The 9,131-nt window shown below is 32.6% G+C and overlaps 1 pseudogene; it reads right to left on the bottom strand.

Moving 5' to 3' along the window:
* On the bottom strand, window positions 1-836 carry LOC145125641 (pectinesterase inhibitor 9 pseudogene; annotated as a pseudogene).
* Window positions 837-9,131: the final 8,295 nt, after the last annotated feature.

The raw sequence follows: 9,131 nt of genomic DNA, 5'->3' as shown, positions 1-9,131 counted from the left end.
GGTCGTAAAGTTCAGATCTGAAATTCAAAATTCATATTCACGTAATGATATCAACTCGATCGATCATCAAAAAACATGTAGCCATGTCAACAAGAAAAATACAACAAAAGGAGACAACTATTATTCATCATAACATAAAAAAAAAGGCTTTTAAATTAACGTATATATAGATCTTAGCTAAGGAGTCTTGATCACACGAGATCCACGGTGTCTTGTTGTAAACTTATTAAACAACGCAAGAGCATTGCTAGCAAGATGCTTAACATTCAACACCCTCGCTTTAATCATCCCCTTTTCCTTACCTCCAATGGCTTTATCTGATATCCGATCAAGACATGCTGTCACATCCGTCAACGCAGTGCTAACCCATGATTGCACGTTACTTTCATGCCATGAAAAATCCTTCTCCCCATCATGCACCATTCTTTGTTGCTCTTTAACCGATTGTGTAATCTGATTCACACCATCATTGATCTGATGTAAGCAATCTGTCACTGCTTCATGGTATCTTGCATTCTTTGTTTTGTTGAAATACTCTTTTGCTACCATATTCACGTAGGCCTTTGTGATCCGAGCTTTGACTAGGCATGTGGTTAAAGAAATTCTGGCTAGTTGTTCGGGTGCAGGTGCATTTGTTTTGCTAGCAAAGGGTAGAAGGGTTCGGATGCATAGTTCAGTGTACAAGGTAGAACGACATTGTTGCTCTACATATGCCCTAGCTCGAGAATGGCACTCGACTGTGGGGTTTAAACTGAATATGGCAAGAAAGAGAGTTAGCAAAGAGAGAATTGTGTGTGCCATTTTGAAATGTGTTTCAGATCGATGTAGATGTTATGAATTTGTGCAAGGTGTTATATAAAGGGTCACGATTGTTGCAATATGATTATATATTCCAACGAAGTATGATGATTTCATGTATTTAATTTACTAATAAAACGTTTCAAATCTAATCAAATATATAATACTTTTACATAATAAGAATAAGAATTCTATAATATCTACGGGATCCATGGTTGATTATATTAAGAATTATATATATTTATAAAATATTGATTAATATAAACTTTCAAATAATCATTTTATAAGTTTATAATTTAATTATAAATCCGATGAACAACAACTTGTATTTTAGTTTTAGACAAATAAAGAAGTCTATTGTTTCATCATAACAACTTATAGTTAACAATTTAATAGTAATATATATCTTAGACTTGGAAATATAATTTATTGTAGAAAACTTTTAATCAAAGCCAACAACAAAGTATAACAGAAACATAATCCCTAACTAACCAAAACTTAAAAGATTAAAACTACAAAACACTTCTAAACGAAAAATTACAGTTACATGCTTAACCTAATGATTTCGATAAAAACCTACAAGGTTCACATGGAGAAGACCTAGTTCTCTCCACTAGGGCTGGCCCTAGACATGCGCAGGATGTATGACGACACATTATCTGTGTCGTTTAGTGGTGCGTGTGTGGGGGGTGGTGTGGGGGGTGGGGGTGGGGGTACTCATAGCGATATATTATTGACCAATAACAAATTAGTGACCGATAAGTGAAAATTTTTGTTTCGATTATCTATTATAATAAATGAAGATAATTTTGCTACATGTCAATCTCTAATGAGGTTTGACACTTGTCATTTTGTGATAATTTTTAAATAAAAAATATTCACATATCAATTTATGGTTTTTTCTAATTTTTAAAATTAAAAAGTCACATAATACTTATAGTTATATATATAAGTATCAAATGTAATAAATATTATACTAATTAATTGCAATTAATATGTTTTTTCATTTCTTATTTCAAAATTTTATTTTAAAAAATACTTATTATTTACATTTTAATATTGCATTTTTTAATCAATCATTTCTAATAAATATTTTACATATATATTACCTTACATATTAAATGTGGAATTTTAATTTAATAAAATGACAAATGGAAAATAGAAAATTCAAAAATTCTAGAAAATGTCATGTGTCCAAATGAAAGAGAAGATGACATGTGGCAAAAAGATTTTGATTTATTAGGGAGGATGCTTTGTAAAATAATGACGGATTAAAGATGTGTTGAATTTGGTACAACTAATTCCCCACCGTTATTATCTTACAACGTTTACTTATTTATTGCGCTTCGTCAATCTATACATTTTCTTTTACTAATTAAGAAAAAAAACATCATATATTATGGATAACGGTTGAGCGGGAAAAAACAAAGAAAATGGAACCAAAACAAAATCAGCTGATAATACTAAGGGAAATGCGATTCTTTAGAATAATCATCGCATTGGGCATCTCACAACTATAAATCGAAGGACTCTATCACTACAAGAAATACGAGTATTAGCGGCGACAAGCCGACAACCAATATTCGCGTTGGTTGTCGCCGCTAATATTCTTTTACCACGATTCACGTGAAAGTCCAAGGTCTCCTAATACCATTACAAAAACCATCTAAAGATAAATTTATAACAACACATTTAAAAATTAAATATCCTTCTACTTTTGTTCCTACAAATCCTCCTACCCAATTAAATAATGACATGTGTCATATTTATATACTAAAATATCATTAAATGATACACATGTCAATATTTAATTGGGTAGAAAGATTTGTAGGAAGAATTAGTAGGACGATATTTAATTTCTCTTTAAAAAAACAATAAGTGAATAAAACAAAAACAAAAAGCCATATCTTCTACTAATTTCTTTTTATCGTAAGGTTCTTATTTTATTATATTTTCCGAGGTCTTAAATCGGCTTGGACCAACTATGGTTATCAGTAACAACGACTTGATCAATGAATACGTAAAATTAAATATTACAATGTTATAACAAATAATTGTATTTTATAATACAGTATCGGTGCCCTTTGTCACAGTTAAAATTATGTTTAAAGAATCCTGGATTTTGTTTGACAACTCCAATTTAGGATTTTATGTATAATATTAATTCAATATGGTATAATAAATTATTATAGTCGAAGTATCATGCATCGGAGTGTAGTATATGAAAATATTTGCTTCTTTAATTTGGGCGTAAATGGGTTGACCAAACAAAGAGATCGAGATCGACCAGCATATAATCTTTTATTTAAACTGATAATATTTTCATACCTTTATAATTAGAGAAAATTACTCCAATCGTCCTTGGTTTAAGTATCAATTTGTGTGTTCAGTCTTTATTTTCAAAAATTAAATCGGATCATCCATGATATATATACATGTTGTACATTTAGTCTCTATCAACGTTAGCCGTTTGTTTTATCTGTTTGAGTGAACAGGCATGGGTATTTTCGTCGTTTTAGGTTTTGTACTTATAAACGATTACTTATGGCATCATATCATGTATAACCAAACGTTGCTTACCAAGTCCTCGATCAAATCGGTAATTAACTCTCGGAAGCACGGGCTTTTCATCAAATGGAGACGATGATTGACTGGCGCATACGAACAAAAATGACCGAAATCGATTTAGAAACCTCTTACGCTAAGAAAACTTGTCTTTCTTTCGATTTATAAACCTCTTAATCGATTTAGAAATTTTTTTACGAAAATAAATTTTTTTTTTATGTTGTGTTTTTCATTAATGCAACCGATTGTTGAAATTCTTTTTTTTTAAGCTGGAAACCCAACCATTTTAAATATACTATTGTACTATGAAGGAGAGTAAGCAATGAGTAACACTACTTTAATTTCAAGAGATTAAATGATTAATGGTTCAAGTTCCGGATATATGTGAATTTAACTAAAGTTTAAAACGTTGATAGTTCTTCAAAGAAATGATTTTGTTTATTTGAACTTTTTAATGGAAGGCTTAACTTCATAATATAAAAGTTATCCAGCTCAATTTGTTATTTAGTTTAGATCGAATTATTTATAATATAGTTGAGACCTACACCAAATGATACTGAATATCAATTTGTATAGAAAAAATATTTTTAACGCAAGCATCCACTACTAAATATGCTTGAAATTAATGTAAAGCTCGTGGAATTACGACCGACCAGATTAAATAATTAAATGTTTGTCTACTAAATCATGTGATAAAACTAAAAACTTTCGCTCCAAAATTCTGGTCCTTCAAACATGGATCATGAAGCCAATATTGGTTAACCATAGGAAAGTTCCTAGGCGACTTAAGGTCAAACTTTTGCAACATAAGGTCAAACTTTTGCGACTTAAGGTCAAACTTTATGCATTTTTATGATTTTTAAGATTTTTTAGGGTTTTTTTGTTTTCCAAATAATCATTCCCTATATATATATATATATATATATATATATATATATATATATATATATATATATATATATATATATATATATATATATATATATATATACTAGGTAAGTCAAAGAGCCGTGCTAAGCACGATCCAAGGATATTCCTGATTAAATATAATAGAAGTTATTTATATCTTTCGTAAAAATTTCAAAATACAATATTTCAACAAGTAAAAATGAAAGTAGGTCGTCATTATCGACAAACAATAGAAATATATAGTTACTTCTTGTCGGTTATCGGTGTAGAACCCACAAAAATGCTACTCACATTGTAGTACATTGGCCCACGAATACTCGTACAGTTTTTTTCTAATGGGCAATGGAAGTGTAAAAAGGTATCAGAAGTCAATGTTGGATTATTTCGGGTTGTAATCAAGCCATTTCCTCCCTGTTCAAAACCTGGAAGTACTAAGAAGAAATGTAAGATAGGAAGTTAAGTCGTTGTCACAATTAGGCAATTTTCAAACAACTAAAGATGGGGATTTAAACCTTTAATATCATCTTTATTTCTATAAAATTGCAAAAAGAGAAAGATTTGTCATAACAAAAAAAATTGTAAACAACTTGTATGTTCCACCATGTTTATGATTTCTTGGGATCCTGCTTGAAATTGTAAGTGAAGGTTCTTTTCATAGGTTTTGAACTATGAAAAATGTTACGAGAACATGATATCCAGGGCTTTGTTCATAATTGAAGTAATTCTACTTGAATTTCTATTTCTCAATATCAAATTCTAAGAACGATCTGAAAGTAAAATGCTATAATTTTCATTATACGATGGCTTTGTAAAAAAAATAAATAATAAAAATGGGAAAATGATATAACAAGGTAATATAGTCCTCATTTTGTACATGTTAAGTCATCATTGTTTTTTTTTATGTAAAATAAGCCCTTGAACTTATTGTTTTTATACACATTCAATCCTTATGATTGACTACTCTAGGTTAAGTTATCAGTTTGAATAGATTTAGTCATTGATGTTTTTATTGTAAAATAAGACATTGTTGTTTTTATACATATTCAGTTCTTATGACGAGTTTCTTCAGGTTTTGCTCATGTGGCATCCTACGTGGAACAATAATCAATGAAGTGTTCTCCCACATGGCTCGTCTAAACACTGGAATCATGTGTTACTTATCTTGGTTTTGGTAATAGCATTGTACTATTGATATTAGTAACTATGGTAGTACAATCCCATCTATATTTGATACCAATACAAATTTCATTAAATAGGAATATCAACTGCATTATATCAGGTGAAGAAAATACATTAGACATAATGATTTCAATTGTTGGAAATAATGTCTACATTCATAACAATTGGTTATACTATTAATAATAATAGCGGAGTCCTTTTAGGATACACACAAGCACAGGAAACATCCTCTTTAACAGCTGCAAACTCATCTTCCAAATTAGGGGTCAATTTGAAAAGAATAAAAAATCTCATTTGCAGGAACAATGGTCAAATCCGACATATCAAGGAATAAGGAAGACTTTAAACTTTTTTCAGGGTCTTATTTTGTCTTGGAATTTCCAATTCGAGTTAGAAAAAAGCAATAACAAAGAATCCAATTATTGTTTGCTATTGAGAAAGATGAAACTCCCGCTCAATCCTCTACATCTGACCCAGTGGACAAAGCTGTAACGTCCCAAAAATTCTAAGTGGAAAATTTTCTTTAAGACAATCCAAAACAACCATTCATTCAATCCAAAATCCCATCAAAGTATAAAAACATGTCATATATTTGTCAGAGAACAAAACAAGTCATATAATGCGGAACACTAGTGGATGCGGTGCAATTACGTCGAGCTCTTCCCCTTGGAGTCGGAAGTACCTGAAACTATAAACATTAAACCGTAAGCACAAAGCTTAGCGAGTTCCCTAAAATACCCCATATCATACATAATATCAGGCCCTACCCATCGTAATGGGCCCCGCCCAACATACATAACGGACCCCGCCCAACATACATAACGTGCCCTTCCTAGCAAGAAAAACAGGCCTAACCCAGTATACAGATAAAGGGCCCAACCCATCATACACATGAAATGTCACAAAGAGAACTATCATCAAACCTATCCATTGGGCCGATATTGGTGCCTTCGACCCATGAGTACAATGAAGAGACTCTCCTCGATCGGTAAACGAATAGATCTCACACACGAGTCGCTGGTGCTAAAGTCTCTCCTACTAAACATATCCAAAAACCAAACCCTAATTAGCAATTAAGCTAAATACTCCAAATCATCAAGTCCAAATACCAACACTGATCCCTATTCGGGAATAAGACCATTTTGCCCTTCTAGGTCCTCAACCCCTCATAGTTGACCAAAAGTCAAACTGTTCAAAAAGTCAACGATCAACCTTCCATTGACTTGTGTGCGACCTACACTTAGCTATACGTAAGGCATCTAGCCTTAACCAAAAAACGGGTGAAAACCAGGTTACATTGAGCGTAGCCCAGATTGCGTCCTGTGCATGACACCTTTTGTCAATCTTCATATTAAACACTCGATATATTAAGAGCTTTCACTCAAAGCTCAGATCTGACCCTAATGAACATTCTAAATCATAAAGTCTCTAACTTTATGCCTTTTCATGGCTAAAGAGAGCTCGAATCGAAAACCCTAACTATTTAATCTTCCTCGTGTCCCATATCTCATGCATGGATGGGAGGAATGGGCCAAGATTGCATTTTTATGACTTAATGCACTCCAAAACGCCTGGAGATTCTAATCACGAGGTCTGGAGTGTTTCATACCTAAATGGACCAAGAATATGGGATAAAAAGGACATAAACTCATAAAATAGTAAGATCTAGCAATACATTCATCAATGTTTGAACTTTATACCTTCTAAAGATGGACAAAGGGATGAAAGATTTGGATGCACAAGCTTGAGTGCACCACAACTTCAACTATGGCCTTCCTTCACTACCAATATACAACAAGAATCACTCACAAGCTTCAAAATTCTCTCCAAAGGATGAGGGTTTCGAGATGGGGGCTATAGGGGATAGAATTCGGTCATAAGAAGGTCCTCCAAGACTTTAAGCCCTTAAATAAGGGTAAAAATCCCGCAATTAGGGTTTTCACCTTGCACGGTTATGCCCTGCATAGGGCATAAAACCCACGTGCCGGTTTAATGAACTACGCCTCGCGTAGTTATCCATCTATGCCCCACATAGACCCTTAATTCCCAAAAATATAAACTTTAAAAATCATAAGGAAATGTACCTGAGGAACGGGTGTTACAAAAGTGCTCTTAAAATTTCCGGTTGAAGGTCTCCCAAGTAATGGCACGAAGTATAGTCTTAGTGATAACAAAATCCAAAGCCTCCCACCACTGAAGGGCCTCACCATCCAACTTCATGTTGGATTAGGTGTCTAAGCCCATAACTATAATTGGTATGTACTTGACCCGAGAGTAGCATGGTCCATTTGGGTTGCATATCACCAGGACAATTTGATAGGATGAACTTTTGAGAAGAGGTTATTTATGATTTATTAATATATTATAAGTTCTAATATATTAATATGAAATCATATTATTTAATTAGTATTGATCAAGAATAAATTTGGAATTAATTTAGTGATCAAAATAGACTAATTAAATTAATAGGGACTAATTGTGTAAATTAGTTATATATATGTTTTGGGCTTATGATATATGATGGACTAAGTTTATGGAAGAATCCATAAAGAGTTAGCCCACTTGGATCATGGATCATGGATAATAAGCCCAAGAGTATGGATTAGGGTTTACCCATGACTCTTGGATTCCTAACATATATAGAGAGAGCGCCCCATAGGTAAAATCGAACACCTAATGTTAAGAGTTCATGGAGACGATTTCTAGTATAAGAATACTCTCTCAAAAGTCATCCTTTGTCCAAGGTGTGTTGTGAACCATTTGAGGTGCAACACTTGGGGCACTAAGTTTTTAAAGGCCAAACACAACAAGTTCTACAAGCTACATAAAGAGGTAAACTCCTAAGTAGTATTTTATGTTGTTTATGTCATTTGTATGCTAGTTGTAGGCTTAATGCTTTGGAAACAATATTGCATGTATAATTAGAGAAAACATAGATCCAAAGCATTTAGGGTTGTATGTGCACCAGAGGATGTTGTAGTATACCAAAACCCAACAGTGGTATCAGAGCCATGGGTTGTTTTCTATTATATTTGATGTTTGCTTAAGTTTTCAAAGTTGGAAAAATCGTTTTTCTGCATTCTGACCGGTGAACTCGCCGAGTCCACTGGGTGACTCGATGAGTCCACTCAGAAATGGACCAACTCGACGAGTCCAGTTCATGTACTCGCCGAGTTGGTGCTCCAGTGTGCAGAATTTCAATTTTTGGACAGAAATTGGATTAGGATCATTACCCCCAAACTGTTTTTTGAACCATGAAATCTGTTTTTCCATAAGGTAATGATCATGCTTGTCCAATTAAAAGATAATTGTCATAATTTCAAGATTTGTATTAGTTTATATGATTAGGCTAACTTCTTGAAGATTGATGATATGAATTATTTTGTTCTTATGAGTTTAGTTAGATCATGAATAAATTATTTGATACTTTTTGCTAGTTAAAAATATGATCTAATTGCCTTAATGATATCCATAACTTGTCCTCAAGTTATGGAAAATGAAAAGTTTTTTTTCTTAAAAGTCATCTTAAATGGTTTTAAAGTCTTCCATAACTTGTCCTCAAGTTATGGAACTTGAAAAGTTTTTCATAAAAACCATATTAAACTCATTAGTTATGAAAACCAAAAGTTTTGACAAGTTTAAAATTTTCCCTCAAGTTTCGGAATTTGTAAAGTCTCACT

Source organism: Lactuca virosa, chromosome 7, assembly GCF_052849685.1.
Source record: "Lactuca virosa cultivar CGN04683 chromosome 7, Lactuca_virosa_CGN04683_v6, whole genome shotgun sequence".
Classification (NCBI taxonomy): Eukaryota; Viridiplantae; Streptophyta; class Magnoliopsida; order Asterales; family Asteraceae; genus Lactuca; species Lactuca virosa.
The sequence above is the reverse complement of the archived record's forward strand: the minus strand, read 5'-3'. Positions and strand labels throughout refer to the sequence as shown.